Source organism: Sminthopsis crassicaudata, chromosome 6, assembly GCF_048593235.1.
Source record: "Sminthopsis crassicaudata isolate SCR6 chromosome 6, ASM4859323v1, whole genome shotgun sequence".
In the NCBI taxonomy this organism is placed as follows: Eukaryota; Metazoa; Chordata; class Mammalia; order Dasyuromorphia; family Dasyuridae; genus Sminthopsis; species Sminthopsis crassicaudata.
In genome coordinates this window covers 60,080,660-60,103,167 of record NC_133622.1, presented here as the reverse complement: position 1 = coordinate 60,103,167, position 22,508 = coordinate 60,080,660, and the positions used below count along the sequence as shown (strand labels likewise).

The following is a 22,508-nucleotide window of genomic DNA, read 5'->3' as shown; positions in this document are numbered from 1 at the left end:
AAGAAATTAAAATCTCTGCCATAAAGAAATGATATTTTATTCAGGAAAACAAAAATTAAAACAGTTGAGCTGATAAAAATATGTAAAATACAAATAAAACATGATTTCATGCTAAAAATAACTCAAAGTGGGAGATTAGAAATAGATTCTTGTGGGAAGTGCCACCAGAGCTGTACTTGGATCAAAAATATTGATTTTTCCCAGCAGTATAGAGGAAGGGGAGCATCATATGCCTACCTTAGCAAATAAACAAACAAAAATATTAGTTTGATTTGCTATTTCAAGGAATATAAATGAAGCCTCATACTAAGGTGACATAATTGAAATGTTTATTGATAGTACAAGAAATTTAGAGGAGATGCTGATACAAGATAATATATATTTGCTTCCTCTCACTAGGATCCTATGTCTCTGCTTGGGAATGATTTGAGGAAATTGCAACCCCGGCAACCAGCCTGCACATGTTCAGGAATGTGTGGCTTTATGCTGATAGAGACAAAGAGAACTAGGGCTTTTGAAATGCATCAATCTATGGGCAAGTCAGATAAGGCTAAACTTAAAACGAGTTGATAGAATTCTTTTGGAATAAAGAGTTATACATATACATAGCCAATAAGTACTATTTGGTATATGAATATTCACCTTATTCTGGGAATCTAGCCATTTTTTATCAGAAAGTTCTCTATGAAGCTCAATAAGACAGGAAAAACAATATTTGAAAATTTTTCCATATGGGAGATTTATAGTGGTTTTTAATCATCATGATAGATTATTGGATCACTGCATTTCCAGTAAACTTGGCAATATATGCTAATTATTAGAGCTGATGAGAACAGAGGGATAGACTATTTTAAATAGTTTTTCATTCTTTTTTTTTCTCTAGTTTTCTTCAATTCCTAAGTAAGATCCAATTTTACTAGAAACATTCTTTGATTTCCTTTAATACTAATGTTGATCCTGGCTCCCCCATTCACTATATAAATCTTATATCAATATAGATGTTTTTGTTTTGAATGTTGTCTCATCCATTAGCTCTGGGAGAGCAGTGATTATCTTGAGTCTTTCTTTACATTCCCAGTGCTTGACATAATATCTTGTACACAGTAGACATTGGAGTGTTTATTGACTGACATCCTTAGTGTCACTATAGATGAAACTTTAATTTATCAATATAAAGTTAAACAATGTGATTCTAACTTGGTATAGTGGAAAGAAAACCAAAAAAGAATTAAGATTACATGCATCCTGTCTCTAACACTTACTAATTATAGAACAATTCCTTTCCTTCCTCGTCTTTAAAATAAACTGAATTAAATATCTTTAAGTTTCCTTCCAAATGTAAAGTTCACGATTAAATGCCTAATATATGAAGGGCACCATTCTAGATTCTGAGAGAGATAGATACAAAGTTCAATTTACACACTGTCCATGTATTCTCAATGCTTTTGAACAATAGATCCCTGAGCTCATCGGCCCAACCACGCCTCTCATGCTATAGGATTTTCCCCTCTTCCTTCTTCTGTAAAGCAACTACTATCTATCTTCCTACGGAGCTGTAAACTTCTTTTTTCTAGACTTTTAAACAGCTGTAGGTGCCAGGGAAGCCAAAATACTGTGCAGACAAAGAAATAAGAAAAAAAAATAATAAAAAGCACATTTCCATAATATGTTAAGGTTTATAAAGGACTCTCTTAACAACATCCCTAAAATATGCACTGCAAGCACTATTTTCCCCATTTTATTTTATTTTTTTCATCTGAAAAGAAGAATTTTAAGGGGATGAGCAGAGGAACAGGAATAGATACACAAATGAGCACTTCAGTCTGGAAATGGACTGAGATTTCTACAGAGGGAAAAAAGCTCCCTAGCCTCCTGCTCTGGCAATGTGTTGCTTTGTATCCCCTTACACTATCATTTGAATGTACTGTTCAGTCTCTGAGTCAATCAGACTGACCTCAAGTACAGAACAGATAGAACTCAGGGTCAGTGTGGGTCACCCTTTAGCTTCTGCAAGCCTGGTACTCTCCTTTATTATGTTGTGGCCAAGGAACTGGTAAGAATCTAAGCCACTACAGAACACTACCGATGCTTTCCACACTTCTTTCATAATGTCTGGTTTCAGAGGATTGTTGTCAGAAATCTAGCTGGACTGCAGAATATGTGTGAATCCTTCTTCTTTCCACAGCACAGTATTTGAACCCGACAGTTGCTCTTATTTTGATAGATGCAATATCTAAGCATCTTATCAAAAACATAAGCTTTGCTTTCTTAAAGAGCAATCAGGAATTTCTGCTTCATTAAACACCTTGACTGGTGACCTGACATGTTCTAGTGGCTTGTACATATATGTTTGTAACCAATATGGGTCCATGACCAAATCCATATGACTTGATTTTATTAATCTAACTTCAAATTAATCAGCCATATCAAGTTCCCTCTCATGCTCATTCCATTCCAAGTGGAATTGTGGAAATTATTCCCAAAATTTCCCACATCTTTCTCATGACTGGCATCTCCATTCAGTATCTCATTGTGTACCATTTTTTATGGCATGATTTGAAAGCCACTGAGCATAGTTTAGTAATAAACAGTCTTGGCAGCCCTGTCCCACCCCACTGACTGGGGCTTTGTGGAATAACCCTTTTCTTTGCTTTTTTGCAGGGAAGGGTTTGTCTGCTTTCATTTATGGGAACTCCCTTCACTTTTCCCTGATTTGAGTCTATGAGACAGTTTCTCCATAGGAGTTCCTCCACTTTCTCTTATAAATTTCAAGGTGTTGGTTTGCTTCCCAGATTTAATCCTCTTCTCTCTTGCCACATGCAGTCCATTAAACTCATTGATAAATTTCTCACAGTGCAGTAAATGATGCTATTACATATCTTTGTTGCTTCCATAATCTTTCCACTGAATGAGATATTCCCATTTTCCTTTCTTGGTCTTCTTTTTGTTTTCACCTCAACCTAATGAGGGTCCCCAAAATTATTCTGGATTGTGGAACTTGGCTTGTCCCCATAACTGTACCGAGGGATCCTCCTGTCTTGCTTTCTGCTTTCCAAGCTTCCTCTCCCTCCTTGTTCTGCTTCTGTAGTGTGAAGGTGTGTGCATGCAAAGGAACAAGTGTGTATGTATGCGTGTGCTTTCCCCATTTTAAAGATAAAAATGAGTTGGTAAAATAAATTTAATGACAAAAATATGAAATTATCAAGTGTTAACATCACACATAACTGAAGTCTCCTAAATACAAATTCAGTGCTTTCCCAATCACACATGGTTAATGAATTAGTTTGCAGAATGTATTTAGGGGATAAATAAGATTTCTGCTGAATCTTTAAAATGCTAAGCAAAAAAAGCAAAACCTAATTGAGGTTGGGGCAGCAGATACTGTACCTGAAATACCCTTACCAATAAGGTCAAGGTGACAATTCCAAAAGAAAAAAAAAATTACCTTATGTTTATAATTGCTTCAATTTCTCACTTCACATTTTATGTGTAAAACAGCCACCACTTAAGTGTGGCTCTTTAACACTGCAAAGTCTTGAAAACTCATCAGCTTAAACACTTCAAAAATTCATTAGTGCTTATTTTCTTTGGTCTATTCTTGCTAAGTTCAATGAAAAATTGCAATTATTTGGAGTTCATTGTCAAAATTCTTCTTCCTGAAAACAAGTCGCATGTAGAACTATATCCTTTTTACATCCATCTTTGTCTTGTAATATTTTATACTATAGTGTGACAAAACTAGGATATTTAATTAGAATATGAATATCTTATATAAAAATAAGTCACTTTTCCAAGTTCAATTAAAAATAGTATTGAAGGGTGGACCCTATTAGGAAATATTGTACCTTCATTATTTTGTTAATTCTCATTCCTTGAGAAGATGGATGAAAGGAGAAATATGAATATTGCAGCAATGTTATAATCAACTGTAAATTTAAAATGAATTTATAGAATATAATAATAATAATAATGCAGAAAAAATAGTTTATATAAACTCTTAATTGCATGTCCTTAACTTCTCTTGGAAAAATCTCCAGCAAGAGAAAAAGTTATTCTAGATTTATCTTTTTTTACTGAATGTTAACTTTAAAAAGCAGCTCATTTTCAAGGATAGATGAGGTGACTTCTTTTGGTTAATAGTATCCAAAAACTAAAAGATATTGTATAGACTTTCTTTTTAGTATGTAGAAGTAAAGATTCCAGAAATTGCTTTAACCCATTTGGAAACTCCAGACCTCATCAAAAAAAAAAAAAAAAATCTCCTTCCTTGGAGATATACTTTATTATGTTAGTACCACATCTCCTGATGTGATGACCAGAATTGTTCATAGAGAGTTTGGAATCATTTACTCTTAGCTAAAAAAGTGAAGCATCTTATTTCATTCAAAAGACAGGAGGAAAAATTCAGCATGAAGATATTGGTTTGAAATGACTATTTTCTCTTACAGAACAAGACAGCCACTTAATAAGACTCTTCTTTCTACCAGTTAGCAGCATACAGCCTAAACCCATTTAGATTACCTCATACATTTTTCCCTGAAATGAGGATGAATAATGTGCAAAGAGAAAACCAGCTTACTTTTTCTTTTCTGTGTGCTTTTCTGAGTACTTTTTCCCCTTGATATTTAGTTAGTTAGTTAGTTAGTTAGTTAGTTAGTTAGTTAGTTAGTTTCTAGATGTATATGACTAAATTGGCTTTGTGAAAGTTCAGGATCAGTTTTAAAACAGGAAGCCTAGCATGTCCGAACAAATCAGTTCATCAGCCCCTTTGGGTCTTTCCCTATGCAATCCCAGAAAATGTTCCTGCTGGCAAAGGAGAAATTCAAAATTCTTGTACCGGTAGTATATAATCAACAGTCATGGGGGAATAGATAAAAGTTGAATATTTTCCATGCCCTATATAAAATGTTTCAGAATGGAGACTTTATGCTTTTCCATACATGGCTCCATTTCTGGAATGATTCCCTTCTTCACCTTCCCTGCTTCAAATCTCTCCCTTAAAGACATAGATTTAATGTAACTGCTGGTTAAATAATACAAGAGAATGGAGTCTAATTCTAGAGAAAAAGGATCTTTAGTTTAAATATCCTTATTAATGATTCCTAGTTCTAAAATTTTGCAACAATTTTTTTGACTAATAAAACCTTAATTTCTTTGTCTATAAAATGAAGTGGTTGGGCAGAATCACCTTGGAGTTTCCTGCCTGTTTTACTTTATAAGAGTTCTTTCCAGTTGTCCTGGCTCCTTTCATTCTGAAATCATTTCGCAAATATATTTGCATTTGCTTAGATTCATGTGTGATTTTTTTCTTTTAGTAGTATGTAAGATCCTTGAAGGCAGGGATCCTTTCTTTTTTTGTCCCTTGGTCCTTAGTATAGTGACTGCTTCACATAGTAGGTACATCTCACACACACACACACACACACACACACACACACACACACACATACACACATACATAAACACACACATACAGGTAGATAAAAAATAGATAGATAGATAGATAGATAGATAGATAGATAGATAGATAGATAGATGTATTTTTAAACCATAAGCTTCATTTTGTCCTTTATTATTCCTTTGAAAATAGAAGGGGATGGGAGCAGCTAGGTGGCAAAGTGGATAGAGCACCAGCCTTGAATTCAGGAGGACAAGAGTTCAAATCTGGTCTCAGACACTTAACACTTCCTAGCTATGTGACCCTGGGCAAGTCACTTAACCCCAGCCTCAGGAAAAGAAAAGAAAAAAAAAAAGAAAGAAAATAGAAGGGCAAATCATGGAATTGATTTTCATTTAAGTATAAAAGTGAATAGGAATGACATAAGAAAGGTTCACTTATAAAAAGTACTTTTAGGTAAACAAATCATTTTGCATGAGTTCTTTCAAAATTCTCACAACTCTTGGAGCCAAGGACTAAAGTTTCTATTCCCATTTTACAGTTAAGATAACTGAGGCACAGAGAGGTTCAATGACTTGACAATAGTTTAAAGTAAGTCTATATGGAAAAGTAGATATAAAGTGCCTAAAAAGTCATTAAAAAGTAATTTACAATCCTCAAGGGAGGGCAAAAGTAAAAGGAGAAGCCCAACTAGGCTTCATGTTATAAGTGGTCCTTGAATTAAGTTTTGAACATATGAATCAAAGTTATGAAGAGAATTAATGAAAGGCAGGAGATAAGAAACTTCAAAAACAAACAAATAAACAGTGGATTAGCCATGGGTTAATCCCAGAGGAGAGTAAATATAAATAACCAGGTTTGAGTCCATAGAGTCCAAGAGTCTATATATATATATATATATTTATATATATATATATATATATATATATATATATATATGTAGTTCATTGAGTCCAAGAAAGATGTGGAAAGAAGTAGAGAGAGGTAGAGATGTAGAAAGATTCAGAGATGCAGAAAGAGAGACACAGAGACATACATTCACTTGCTCTTTCTTCCTGCTAACCCCTGCTGATATTACCAATAAAGAAAGACTGTTTGGAACCTTAACATTGGCTCATCTTCATGTCTATCCAGGGAAGATTGGTATGCATGGCTCTGGCAATCAGTAGTCTGGAAGGGAGATTATAATGCAGGCATATAGTATTTTCTGTATTATTCCAAAAGAAAGGTGAAGAAGAGAGAAACCTTTGAATATAGCATTGTGTTTCTTATGCTTGGAATGTGTTCTATTTTATTGAATTTTTTGCTGCCTTCTAGGCTCCCACAATCAAAGGGAAGGAGAAGGGGGAGGAGAGAGTAAAGAGAAGGAGGATGAAGAGGAGAGAGAGGAGGGAAAGGAGAAGATGAAAAAGAACAAGAACAAGAAAAAAGTAAGAAGAAGAATATAAGGAGGAAGAGGAATGGAGGCCATTCAAAGAAAACATGCTTTTTTTGATGATTTTGTTGTTTTTATTGCTTGATGTTCATCTAAAAATATGAGAGGGAAACATACAGCAATTTTCATAAAAAATTCTGCAAATTTCATAATAATTTGAATGATGCATTATATTTTTTGTTGTTGTTGGCAGTTACATTTGATTTGTTTAAATTTGTGTGTGTGTATATATATATACACTACATATATATATATATTTGGTTTTTAGTACAAAATGCCATACAATGCTAGAATGCTGTCACTAAGATATTCACCAACCTATTCCACCTTGGGAGAATTTTGACATATTTTCCAATTTCTTTGCTTCCATGTCCCTGGGTCTTTCTACTGTTGTTTACTCATCATTACTGATCTTTGAATGTCACATATAGTCGTAGACCCAGAAACTAAATGAAAGTGATGAGAATACATAATGTACAAAGAATAAAAAGAATCACTATAATATGTAACAATGTGATGAGGAAAGTTCCCTACTATTGTCATACCACTTCTAGTGACAGAGCAGTGATGACAGTCACAATAATAATATGAAGGAAAAAAGTGATCCACTGCCAACCCTACAAAAATAAAACCTTATATTGCTGGTTTCTGAGTTAAGCAGAAAAGGGGTAGAGAAAAAAGGAGAGCCATGAGGTGGAAGTGAATTCTAAGCTTAATTGTCCTAATTAGCTATGTCATCTCATGCAATCTTTGTAAATCTTAAAATTAAATTTTACATGAACATTTTTTTTAACTTTTTGACCACATAGTTCAGTATAAAGTACCAAGTTCAGTATAAAGTACCAAGTTCAGTATAAAGTACCAAGTTCAGTATAAAGTGTTTCCTCGTCATTGAAGGACACTAAAATATATAGATTTTTTTTTACTTTGATCTTTCAAGGATCTGTGATTTTTTTTTTTATTTCAGAAATGATACATAGCTATTTCAATCACTGTAATTTACAAAATAATCTATGCCATAGATAACAAAATCATAGACTGTGAGAGGAGAAGGACTTTGAGCATTTGGATCTGTAGCAGAAGTAGTCAATATTGCTCCCAAAGTAAGGTGAACCACAGCACAAAAAAAAGCTATATATGAATAAAGCAAGAAATATATTAAATTAAAATCAATGCAACAATGAAGCAGCAATATTAGTCACTAATCTTAAACTATTTAGCAGGAAGGATGAAGTGTGGGGCCAGTCCAATGATTGTCTTGGTTGATATGACACTTTACCTTGGGATAGAAGTATTAGATAAATGCCTGACCCTCTTTAAATCCCATAGAGCACCTTTCACTCCTTTTATTTCATCTCTTTAAGCGTAGATATGTCATCATTGTATCTGGAGCATATTTGCTACATTATACGTCAAGCCCTGGCCAAACGGCCTTGGCACAAATGGAATCACTCACCATAAGAAACAAAATATGTCTAGTTATATACAGTAGTTTTGACATAAAACCAATAAAAGCAATTAATAATATATAATATTTCATTGACTGTTCATTTATGCTTTCAAAGTTTCTCCCAGACTCAAGCAATTTTTGGACAATATGTAGGCCTTTATGAATTCAAGAATTCTAGGAAATATTCAACTGAGTTTTCTTACCACTATTGAAAATAAAGATTCTGGAGGCACTAAGCAACTCTTACATATACTATGGGCTTTGGATAATCTACCAGTGGGGAATCCTGAGTGCCAGTTTTCTTTTCTTCAGTCTCATATAATAGACAACCACTTGCAACTATTTTCCCCATAGAAAAAATTGAGGCAAGCAAATATCAGATATAAGTTGAACTTAATTCTTCTCAGCATCATTAAGTTTTGTTCTCCCTTAGTCAACTGGGTCTTTCTCACATATTTCAACGTTTTAGGTCTCCTCTACTCTGAACAGTAGAATCAAACAGTAGATATTGAACTTTTCCAAAGTAGTGTACCTCATCCCTGATCATTTTCCCCCATATTTGGGGAGCATGGGGATTCTTTTGCATTATGATTTCTTTCAAAACTGCTTGGCATACTAGAAATAACATTTTTTTCATTCTCAATTGAAATAAATCCAATAAATATTACTTAATTACTTATGTGATAGTACTGTGTTAGGCACTGGAGAGCCAAAGACAAAAACAAAAATGGTTCTCAACCTCAAGGAATTTATCTTATAACATAATATATATTATGTTATATATAATATATATATTATAATAGAAAGATGAATAGGAAAATAAATAACTAGATATTCATATATGTTTATATATATAATCTATAGATATTATATAGATATTTAATATATAGTTATATACATATATTTGTGATAAATACAAAGTAATTTATTAATTTCAGATGATAGAAATGCTAACTCTGCTTCCTTCTTTTCCTCTTATCCTCCTTTAATAATAGGTAAAGAAATAGAAACTGATCAAATGACCAATCCTCACTTGTCAAAGTTATTATTTCAAACGGTAGAGACAGCTAATGATCTTTGAAAAATCTAGTTTCCAAACATTTCCTGATGTTTTCAAGCTAAGATCTACTGAAGATATAGTTTTATAGTTTTGTCATGTTTTTAGAAATTCTTTCAATATTACCTGCAGCAGAAAACAAACCATGTTTCCTAATTAAGAAAAAAAATGCTATTTATTTCAGAAGTTTATTAGTAAATTCTTCCAATTTCTATTTGGTACTATGGTTCTGGGATATCAAGGGATTCTTCATTGTGTGTTGAAACATCATATCTAGACTCTTTGCTTGAACATCCTTTTCAATAAGATGAGGATGACCATAAGGAAGAGGAGGAGGAGAAGGAGGAAAGAAATAAAAAAGATAATAGTTTTTCTCCAAATGTTTTGCCTAAGATTTTGCAGCAGCGATTTGAAGAGCTTAATCACAAGAACACAGGCTTATAGCTGTGAGAAACTTTAATAATTACCTAGTTTTACTTCCTAAGTAAGGAAGAACATTTCTGGACAAACTATAGGACAATTTGCTCACATGCTAATATATCCCACAATCAGGTCTGCTTCTAAATCCAGTATCCTTTCCCTATGTTCATGCAACACAAGTCCAATTTAAAATTTTATAAATATATAAAATACTGAATAACTTCATCCATATTCTTAAAAATACAGAACAGTAGCAATAATAAGTAAAAAAAGAAAAACTAAATAAATGCTCTATTCTAACAAATAATGTAAAAAGATGGAGGACTTCAGAGAAATGTGTGTTTGTATTAGTCAAGTAATAGCCACATCAATCCTGAAAAGTTGTTTTCATCTTATTTGGTAATTTGTATCTTCTTTTGCTTCTCTGACTTTCTCCATCAATGAGAGCTTATCTTTTAGTTTCCATGTCAGAATATTAAATTGCTGATAAATTAGTGTCATCTAAGCCATCACAGAATCTACTTACTGTTAAAAGTGTCAGTCACTCATCTTTCTTTTTTGATGTCTGGCTTCCCATATGCTTTTTAAAGCACCCTTTCAAATTACAAAAGCTATCCTTGTAGTTTTGCTCCTTTAAGGTAAAGCAGATTTGGTAGATGGATAAATGGTAGGTTTGGTATTACAGGTCTTTTTTTTTTTTTTTTTTTTTTTTTTTTTTTAAAGGGTAGGATAGGGACTTTTATTGTATATATATATATTTTATAATATTATCCCTTGTATTCATTTTTCCAAATTACCCCCCCTCCCTCTATTCCCTCCCCCCGACGACAGGCATGGTATTACAGGTCTTGGCCACCTGTCAAGAATTATTTTAACTCCTTAATAATATATTATTTAACCCCTAAATAACAAGGAAAATAAAGCCCTTGAGTCTCATAGCTAGCTGGCAACTAGAAAAAAATATTACCCTGTTAACTGTGTTAGTTTACATAGTCAAGTGACTTCCCCAAGCACATTAATAAACAGTATCTGTAAGTCTAGATACTATAGGGGATACAGAGTAAGTATATGATCTGTAACTTTCATTCTCATTGAAAAGCCACAGTTTACACAAATGAGACAATTGGCAAACAATAGGAAACAGCATATATCTCACTGGCTTGCAGCTCACATTCAATCAACTCTTATCATAGAACCAAAAGTGCATGTCTCAGAAAACCAGGCCAGCTAAAGTAAGGGGTTCATTATTGACTTGGCTGCTGTGATGTAGATGTAGATTTATTCTACAAGTAGGTTTTTTTTTTGTTTTGTTTTGTTTTGTTTTATTTTACTGAACCTTAGCTGATACCATTATTGTTATTTTGTGATAGGGCCATGAGGCATTCCCATCATCTCTTATGTTGATATAGATTTTCTTCTTTCCTAAGATCTCATGAGGAATTGTCAAAATCACTGCTAATAATAGTATCAATCCCACAAAAGATGGAGAAGAGTTTCACATAGGATATTTTTATGTATCACTCCACTGTCATTTTCCATGGCTTAATGATATTGTTTGTGTGTGTGTGGGGGGGGGTGTAATTAATTTAGATTAATTTCTTACTTTGGTCACATTCAAAGTAAGAAAATATTTTTATTGTTAGATTTGGGGTTGCTTAAAAAATTTAAGAAACCTGCTCTCAGAGAACATTATATTCTAGAGAAGAACATTACAAAGAGGCCTACAATTCTTGCTATCACCAAACCAATCCACATTCAACTGCCCCTGGTGGATAGCTTCTTAGACCCTGGGAACAATAGAACTCTCATTGCTACTGATTCTAGCTTAATCCCCTAAGCCATAGCACCTGGGAAATATCTCTCATGAAATGTTAAAATTTACTTTTCAGTCTTACCCAAGACGCAGAAATGAAAGCTCTTATCACTAAAATCTTTGACATCCTCAAATGGTGTTAAACCAAATGGCTGGATTTGGTAAAAAAAAAAACCAAAAAAAAAAAAAAAACAAAAAACAAAAAACAAAAAAAACAAAAAAACAAAAAACAAAACAAAAACAAACAAACAACAACAACAACAAAAAAAAAAAATCCACTAAAGCTATGACTTGCCTTTTCCATCTGAGTTGAAGCTGAAACTTTTTATGTATGTTGTCTCTCCTTATTAGAATATAAGCTCCTGGAGAAATTAGAAGCTGTTTTACCGTTTTTTTTTTTTTTAATAAACTAAACAGGAGATTGTTTAGCACATAATAAGGGCTTAAAATATTTTTTCATTCCTTTCATTTATTCAAGAGTAACTAACAAATAGGAGCAGCTAGCTGATGCAGTGGATAGAGTACCATCAGCTCTGAAGTCAGGAAGATCAAATCTGGCCTCAGCTGTGTGACCCTGGGCAAGTCACATAACCCCAATTGCCCCAGAAAAAAAGAGTAACTAACATGATGCAAAAGAAATACCAGGAATTTTTTATTTGTACTTGAAGTTAGACATAGCAAAATAACTTGAACTTGAGACAATGCAAATTTAGTGAGAATGCATTTCATACATATTTCATTATGGTATGTGTGACACATTTTGATATCTTATGCCTACATGTTCAACTCTGTGTTAAACATTCCATCTTCCTATTAAGCTTGAACTCTACTTTTGTTTTTCATGCCCCAAATGATGTTTTTTCTATACCTTCTTATCCAGTTTTATTATTTATTATTTTACTACCCAAGAAATACTTTTCTTTTTTTTAATTGTTTTATTTTTCTGGTTATACATGTATAATAACTTTTAATGCATTTTTTTTTTATGAATCATGTTCAGAGAGAAAAATCAGAACAAAAGGGAAAAACCAAGAAAAAAGGGAATGCACCATGTGTTCATTTACATTCAGTCTCCATAATTCTCTCTGGATGCAGATGGCATTTTCCATCTGAAGTTTATTGAGATTGCCTTGGATCACTGAATCACTGAGAAGAAACAAGTCTTTCATAGTTGATCATTGCACATTCTTGCTGCTAAAGTGTACAATGTACTTCTGGTTCTACTAGTTTTGCCCAGCATCACTTCACATTTAAGTCTCTCCAGGTCTTTCTGAAATCATTTTGCTGATTGTTTCTAATAGAACAACAATATTCCATTACATTTGCATACCATAATTTATTCAGCCTTTCCCCAACAGATTGGCATAGACTCAGTTTCCAGTTCCTTATTACCACAAAAAGAGCTATTGCAAGCATTTTTGCACATGTGAGTCCCTTTCCCTTCATTTATGATCTCTTTGGGATACATACTCAATAGAAACACTCCTGGATTAAAGGGTATGTTGGATAGCCTTTGGGTATAATTCCAAATTGCTTTCCAGAATGATTGGAACAGTAATGTAATAAAAATTGTCCATTTTGCCTTTAATAACGTTTAATAACGTTCTCTAATTCTTTGCTCATAAATTGTTCCTTTCTCCAAAGATCTGATAAGTAAATTATCCGTTGCTCTCCTAATTTACTTACGGTATCACTTTGTATGGTCAAACCACTTAACCATTTTGATCTTATTTTGGTAAAGGATAATAGGTGTGCATCAATGCCTAGTTTCTGCCTCCAATTTTCCCAACAATTTTTGTCAAATAATGCATTCTTATGCCAGAAGCTTGGGTGTTTGGGTTACACTAGTTCACTATAGCCATTGACTATTTTGCCCTGTAACCCTAACCTTTGCTACTGATTAACTACTCTTATTTCTTAGCCCATACCAAATGGTTTTGATGACTATTATTTCATAATATAGTATTAGGTCTGGTATAGCTAGGCAAGCTATATTTGCATTTTTTCATTAATTCTCTTTAATTTTTTTATTCTTCCAGATGAACTTTGTTATTACTTTTCTAGCTCTGTCAGAGTGATATGGCCACTGAATAAGTAGATTAATTTAGGAAGAATAGCCCTTTTTTATCATTTTATTTCAGCCTACCCATGGGGACTTGATATTATTCCAATTGATTATGTCTGACTTAATTTGTGAGGAAAGTGCTTTGCAATTTTGTTCATATAGTTCTTGACTTTGTCTTGGCAGATAGACTCCCAATATTTTATATTATCTAGTTATTTTAAATGGAATTTTTCTTTGTTATCTCCTGCTGCTGGACTTTTTTGGTAATATATAAAATGCTGACCATTTATGTGAAGTTATTTTGAATCCTGCAACATTGCTAAAGTTGTGAATTGTTTCAAGTAGTTTTTAATTGATTTTTCAGGGTTCTCTAAGTATACCATCATATCATATGCAAACAGTGATAATTTGGTTTCTTCATTACCCACTCTAATTCCTTTATTTTTCTTCCTTATTTAATATGTATGGGAATGCCTGCCATCTAGGGGAGGGGGTGGAGGGAAAGGAGGGGAAAAACTCGGAACAGAAGGGAGTACAAAGGATAATGTTGTAAAAAATATATATATCTATGCATATGTACTGTCAAAGAAAACGTTATAATTATAAAAATTAATAAAAAATATAAAAAAAATTAAAAAATATATTTTTCTTCTCTTATTGCTAATACCAACATTTCTAATACAATATATTGAATAGTAATGATGATAGTGGACAACCTTGTTTCCTACCTGATCTTAGAATGGTTCTAGTTTATTTCCATTGCATATGATGCATGCTTGACGGCTTTCAATAGATACTAGTGATTATTTAAATGAAAACTCTATTTATTCATATAATCTCTAGTGTTTTTAATAGGAATAGGTGATGGATTTTGATAAATGCTTTTTCTGAATCTATTGAAGTAATCATAACTTTTTTGTTAGTTTGGTTACTGATATAGTTATTTATGCTAATAATTTTCCTAATACTGAATCAGCCCTGCATTCCAGGTATAAATCCTACTTAGTCATGGTGTATTATACTGGGAATAACTTTTTGTAATCTCTTTGCTAATATTTCATTTAAGATTTTTGCATCAATATTCATTAGGGAAATCAGTCTATAAATTTTCTTTCTCTGTTTTAATCTTATCTGTTTTAGGTATCAGCATGATATCTGTGTCCTAAAAGGAATTTACTAGGAGTCTTTCTTTTTTTCCTATTTTTCTAAATAGTTTGCATAGTATTGGAATTAATTGTTTTTTAAATATTTGGTAAAATTCACATGTAAATCCATCTGGCCCTGGAGATTTTTTCTTAGGACATTGATTAAAAGACTATTTATTTTCTTTTTCTATTTTTTTGTAACATCTAAGTTTTTTTTTTTTTAATGCAAGGATAAATTTTCAACATTGACCCTTGAAAAACCTTGTGTTCCAATTTCCTCCTCTTTCCCCCCAAAGATGGGGAACACCATTAAATGGACTTTGTTGGTAATATATAAAAATCCTAATTATTTATGTGGATTTATTTTGTATCCTGATTCTTTTCTAAAGTTGTAAATTGTTTCTAGTGGTTTTTTAATTGATATACCATCATATCTTCTACAAAGAGTTGATAATTTGGTTTCTTTATTACCTACTCTAATTCCTTTAATTTCTCTTTCTTATGACTAGCAGAATGATTTCAGAGAGGCCTGGAGGGACTTACATGAACTGATGCTCAGTGAAATGAACAGAACCAGGAGATCATTATACAAGGCAATAACAAAATTATATGATGATCAATTCTGATGGATGTGGCTCTCTTCACCAATAAGATGATTCAAACCAGTTCTAATTGTTCAGTGGGTAATCTACACCTAGAGAAAGGACTGTGGGAACTGAGTGTGTGGTTCACAACATAATATTTTCACTCTTTTACTTGCTTCTTTCTCTCTCTTTTTTTTTTTGTTTGATTTGATTTTTCTTGTGTGGTATGATAATTGTATAAATATGTATGCATATATTAGATTTAACATATATATCTACCATATTTAACATGTATTGGACTACTTTCAATCTAGGGGAGGGTATGGGGTAATGGGGGAAAATTAGGACACATTTTCCCTCATTCCCCCATACCCTTCCATAGATTTTTTTCTCTTATTGACCCCTAGATAGATTTCTTCTCTTATTGATAAACTAACATGTCTAATACAATACTGAACAGTAATGGTGATCACGGGCAATCTTTTTTCATCCCTGATCTTACTGGGAATGATTCTAATTTGTTCCCATTACATATAATGATTGCTGATGATTTTTAATAAATGATACTGATCATTTTAAGGAAAAATCCATTTATTCCTATACTCTCTAGAGTTTTTAATAGGAATGGGTGTTTCCTCCACTAGTATAGTTTTGCTATTTCTTCTTATAGCTCTCTGAACTTCTCCTCTATGAACTTGCATACTATGCCACTTGGTGTGTGTGTGTGTGTGTATGTGTGTGTGTGTGTGTGTGTGTTTAGTATTGACATTCCTTCATTATCAATGGTACCCTTTAGTAAGATGTAGTTTCCTTCTTTATCTCTTTTAATTAGGTCAATTTTTGCTTTTGCTATATCTGGGATTTGGATTATTTCTTCTCCTTTTTTAATTTTAGTTAAAGCAGAATAGATTCTGCTCCAGGCTTTTACCTTTCCTCTGTATGTATCAGTCTTTAATGTGTTGGTAAACAACATATTGTGGAAGTCTGGCTTTTAAAACAGTCTGCTGCTCCCATTTTATGGGAGAGTTCATATCATACACATTCACAGATAAAATTTCTAACCCTATATATTCTGCTATCTTATTTTCCTCAAGTTATATTTTTATTTTTTTCACTTTCCCTCCTCACCAATGTGAGGACCACCTCAAATGGCCCTTCCCGTTGACATCCCCTCTCCGCTTTCTTATTCATTTCCCCTTCTACTTCAATTCTCTCTTCTACTACTTCTCCTTTCCTTTCCACGTTCTACTCCTAATTCCCTAGAGGATACACCAAGTTTCTATATTAAACTAAATATGTGATATACTCTCTTTAAGCCAAATCCAATGAGATTAAGCTTCGCCCAATGTTCACCTCCCTTCCTTCTTTCCTTCAACTGTAATAGGCCTTTTTTTGTCTTTTCATATGATATAATTTACTCATTTTACCTTCCCTTCCTTTTTCTTCCAGTCCAATCCCTTCTACACTAGTAGTTTCATTTTTATATCATCACAGAGGATATACTTATATCCTCTAAGTATATTCCTAACAGAGATACAGTTCTCAAGAGTTAAAGATATCATCTTTGCATATAGGCATATAAATATTTCAAGCTTTAAAAATCAAACTTTTTTTTTCCTTTACCTTTTTACTTTTTTATGCTTCTTTTGACTTCTGTATTTGAAGATAACATTTTTTGTTCAGTTTTGCTCTTTTCATTAAAAATAAAAGAAAAATTCCCTATTTCATTGAATGGCCATCTTTTCTCATGAAAAAAATAATGGTTAATTTTGCTGGATAGTTGATTCATAATTATAGTCCAAGTTTCTTTGTCCTTCTGAATATCATATTCCAGGGTCTTTGATACCTAGAAGCTGCTAGGTCCTAGATAATCCTAATTGTGGCTCTTCAATATATAAATTTGTGCTTGCAGTATTATCTCCTTGATCTGATAATTCCAGAATGTAGCTATAATATTCCTTGGACTTTTCATTTTTGAGTCTCTTTTAGAAGGTGATCAGTGAATTCTTTAATTGACTATTTTACCTGGCAATAGGACATTAGGGCAGTTTTTCTTGATGATTTCTTAAAAGCTATTGTCTAGGCTCTTTTTCTCATCACAGTTTTCAGGCAGTTCAATAATTCTTAGATTATCTCTCCTGGATCTATTTTCCAGGCCAATTGTTTTTCTGATGATATATTTTATATTTTCTTTAATTTTTGAGTTTTTGTTTGAATGATTCTTGATGTCTCATTGAGTCATTTGCTTCCACTTTTTCAATTCTAATTTTTAATGAATTATTTTCTTCAATTAGCTGTTTTATCTCCTTTTTCAATTGTCCACTTGAACTTTTAAATGACTTGTTTTGTTCATTGGATTTTTTCATTTCAAAAATTCTATTTTTCATGGAGTTGATTTCATTTTCCATTTAGTCAAAGCTATTCTTTAAGGAAGGATTTTTTCTAAATAATTTCTTTGTTTCCTTTTCAAGTACTCTCATTTACTTTCTTCATCTTTCTTCTAACTCTCTTTTAAGATACTTTTGAATTCTTCCAAGAATGCCCTGTGAGATAGAGACCAATTATATCACTCTTTGAGTATTTATCTGGAGATGTTTTGCCTTTAGTGTCGTCAGGATTTGAGAGCTGTTCTTTCTTTCTCCACAAATGCTAAATATGGTTACAGTTCTTTTTGCTTTTTTGTTCATTTTTAAGAGTTGAGATCTGCTCTTAGGGCAAAGGAATGATTGTCCCAAATGTCCCCAGTTTCCTCTACAAATGAAAAGGCTTCATGATGTCCCTAGGACTGAGGCTATTGGCTTCCTTCCAGTGCTAGGTAGATGTGGCTAAGTTCTATGTTATTCTGGGGTTCAGGTGCTTGGCATTTGCCTTTTGTAGTTGCATTGAAGTTCTCACATTTACTCTGCTGATCCAGGACAGAGTAGCCAATGCTACTATACTCATCAAATCTCATTTCCCTTTTTTCAATCTAAAACTTTAATTTACCCACCCATTCCCTTATGTTTTATTTAATTCTAATTAATATTGTATTAGGGAAATTTTCATAGAAGAAGGGATGGGTTGGCCCAAATAAGATCTGGATTGTCTTAAGAGAAAAAAAAAAATATTTCTCTACTTGAGCAGAGGCTTCCTGCTAAATAACACATAAAAGTGTTTTGTTATAGGACAACCTTTTTCTCCAGAGTTGGTCTGAACAATCTTGCTATTGACAAGCAATCTTGCTATGCATATCTATCCACCAATACTTTTATATCATTCAGATGTAATGTACTATGTTAATGGACAACAATATGATTTTAATGTATCGATCAAAAGGAGGAAATATGTGATATTAAAAAATATAGTTAACTACTGCTGTAAAGGGAAATATATATATATATATATATATATATATATATATATATATATATATATATATATATTCTTAAGAAGAGTAAAGACACGTCAGTAACAGCAGAGGCTAGGTGAATTTTTCAGTGTCGAGTATTAAAAAAAAAAAAAAAAAAAAAAAGTTTTTATTTAAAGGATGTACCCTGCCAGGTATGTTCTCTAAATGATATGATTATGGAAAGTCTTACCCGAGGTCCTTTGCTCTTCCTGTATAGGTTGAACCTTAAAAATCTGTCATAAATAGTTCTCCTTCTGAGTCATCCTCACAGCTTCCATCTCTAGCCATGAGTAGCTTTTGACTATTAAAATGCATTACACCATATGTTCTGGATTTAAACTTTTGAAAAATAATGATGTAAAGCTCAGCTGGATTCAAAATAAAGCTGTAAATATCATATTTAGTAGCATTATGGCGCTTCCTTCTAATTCATATGGTACAATCATTTTGTGCTGCCCAGAATTCTATGTACTGTGGAGCATGTAATGGCTGAAACTCCAAAATACATTTTGGAGAAAGAGGGGAGAAATTTCCATCTGCTTCAATTTAGCTGGTCGGTTAGTTTAGTATTTCATATATCTGAGATTTCATCACTGGGGATAATCTTTTGATTAATAAAGATCAAGGTTTCCTCACCTTATCTTGGTAGATATCTATTAAGAGTTATTGTGCTAAGAGTCCATTATCTTGGGGCCAACCTGGTGATGAACTTCTGAAAACTTGAGTTAGTTAAACTGTTTCTTGGACAGTAGACACAAATTTCAAATTTCAGTTGACAAATCACTTCACTTTTCCAAATCTGTCTTTGCTTAAATGTATAATGATGCTCTTAGAACAGATGGTCTACAGGGTCCCCCTAAATTTATAATATAGATAAAATAGTTCTATAATCTTATGATCATACATTCTTTTGAACAATAATAAATTATCTTTATACTCTCTCAATACCACAGTTGGAAGCCATATTTTCATATGTTCCTTTGAAATCAATTAACAAAAATTTTGCATTGACAACCCAGAAAAAAATGTTAACATTTAACTTTTTATCCATCCCTTAATAATTATGTAAAAATGAGGATCTTTTCTTCACCTCTACATATCCAAATTTCAGGCAACTGTGTTCAATTGACCAAAACCAAAAGATGGCTGAGTGTGTGGAGAGGGAAAGGGGTGGGGTGGGCTAGTAGAAATTGCTGCATAATCAAGGTTACCAGGAAAGCAATGGTGGGTAGGGATAAACCAGGCCCCAGTCCAAGATGTCAGCTGTTGGCATCTAGCCTGACTCTTCCCAAGCCTATTATATTCCTACCATGGAGGGATCCAGAGACCCATGATGTATGGTGCAGATCTGAACAAGGACCCAGGCCCAGGAACCCCAAAGAATTTGAGGGATGGTATATGTGAACCTTCATAATGTTAGATGACGTTAAATGTTCATCTGGCTCAAATATAACCTGATCAAATTCTACCATGAAGATTGTATATGATTATTGAAAAGCTCAAAGCAAACAACACGCAAGCAATCCCAAATGGAGGTGACATTAAAACAGAACAGCTATTGCAAGGATTAGACCACAGAAAAGTAAATGCTCTTCAATCCCCAGAAATATACACTTGTGCAAAGTATCCTCCCATCATTTGTTAGGGCAAAAATTCAGACAGTTTGATTAATATCCTATCTAGGAATTCACCCAAAGTACTAAAAGTGATAACTTTTAACTCCTGAACAAGCACAAAAGCAGTGTGTGTGTGTACATATATATGTATGTATGTATATATCAAGTCACTCCTTAAGAAAAGCTATAAATCAACAATTATACTGAAGATTATCTTGTGGGTTCAAATACTAAGAAAGTTTTTGTATCGTTGATAGCTCCAACAAAGAGGTCCTTGACATTAAATAACATTTGTGAAGTACTACACTGTATTTGGCACAAGGCAATCATTTAACAAGCAGTCCCCCATGTAATTGTCATTTAAAGATTTCTTTAATTCTTTAAGTTCTCTTTAATTTTTCTATGTTGATTATAAATTATTCTCCTTTCAAGAATTACAGAATTCAAGACATGACATAGTTGTTATTTCCCATATACAGCATTCAATTTCGTATCTCCATGTCTTTGCATAAGTTATACCTCACTTCTACATTGTTCTTCTGAACTATACCTATTGTAAATCTAGATCACTCCATAAAAAAGGTTTTATTTGATTCTTCTGGTTATCATATATCACTCTACAGTAATTTTTTATTTACTTTACATGTGGGTGTATATCTGTATCCACCCCACTGGAATGCTCAAAATTCACTTATATTACACTAACAAAGAATCACTAGGTAATTTCCAAGACTATAAAGAACAGAATAATTTCAACAGTAGCATCTTAATTCAAATAATTTCACATTAATTCACTTCAAGCTGTTTTTATGCATGTGAAACAAGAAACACAAAACAAATATATACTATTGCTTTGAAGGACTAAACATGAAATATACAAGTTACTAAAACTGAATTTTTGGGGAATAGATTTTTAACTGGGAAAAAAACAACTTAGAAAATCAAAGATTAAATTATTTGACAAAATGTTCCTTGTTTTGTCATAGTTAGATATTACTCATTTCCCCATGTTCTTTATAAGATAAGAAAGCTACTATTAAACTGAGGTAGGTGGAAGCCATGGGATTTCAGTAGTTGCTCTCAGGTATCACCAACATGTGAATTGTATTTGGAAGATTTCTAATCCATGAATGGATAGATTGATTTCTATAAGAACCTCCCAGTTCACTTTAATGGAATTCTGGTGAAATAAACATTGGTTTTTATTGACTTACTACTTTAGATGGGTAATATTCTGTCATGAAAGTGGAAAGAGTATTTGAAAACTCTAGGGCTAATAGTTCAGTCTAAAAGAGAAAAAGCCCATCCAATAGGCATATAAAAACAAGAACAATTAAGAGATTATTTATAAACATATGAGCAGCTACACATTTATCAAGGAATTTCATTCTTTTTCAGTCATTTCGTTTACTCCCAGCTGTAGGTATTCTCCCTCCCTCCTTTCCCACTGGTATTGTTTTTAAAACTGTTTTAAGCTTTTATAAATCAGAATGTTATTGCTGTTTCCATGTTGCAGAAAGCAGATAAAGTAGCAAGAAAAAATTTAATGAAAAAGGAAAACAAGCCAGCAAGGCAATTTACAGCAGAAAAAAAAAAATGTAACAGAATGTGGAATTCAGATGTATTCAGCAAATGGGAACAAAGAACTTTGATAATCTACCTTTTTAGCTCTGAGCTGTTAAATAGAAATTACTTTTAAAAAATATAGTCTATGTTTTCCAAAGGGGATGGAAAGGAAAAACTACTTCAAGTACTTTTTTTGGTGGTTGCTGATAAAAATTAGTATATTATACTTTTATAGGTTCATTCTATCATATTTATGTCATTATCAAAATAACAATGTTATTTATAAAGCAAAATTTTAGGTATAAAATGTATTATTCTAATTGAAAATATTTGAATAAAAAGATGGCAGAAGTAATAAATATAGAGATAGATATAACTATAAGTTTAGTAAGTTTGACCAGTGACAATTTATAGGAAATTAATTTAATAATTTAATACTAAAGTTAATGAAGTTCCTTTTACCAGTAATCTCAAACCCACTCTGCAGCTTATAAACTTAAAGTTGCTTAGAGCACTGAAAGGTTGGACAATTCATTCAAAGTCACATAATCAATATATGTTAAAGGCAGTA

General features: G+C 32.6%; 1 pseudogene; it reads right to left on the bottom strand.

Moving 5' to 3' along the window:
* Window positions 1–1,993: 1,993 nt before the first annotated feature.
* Window positions 1,994–22,508, bottom strand: part of LOC141547266 (chromodomain Y-like protein 2 pseudogene) — an 87,469-nt pseudogene continuing 66,954 nt past the window's right edge.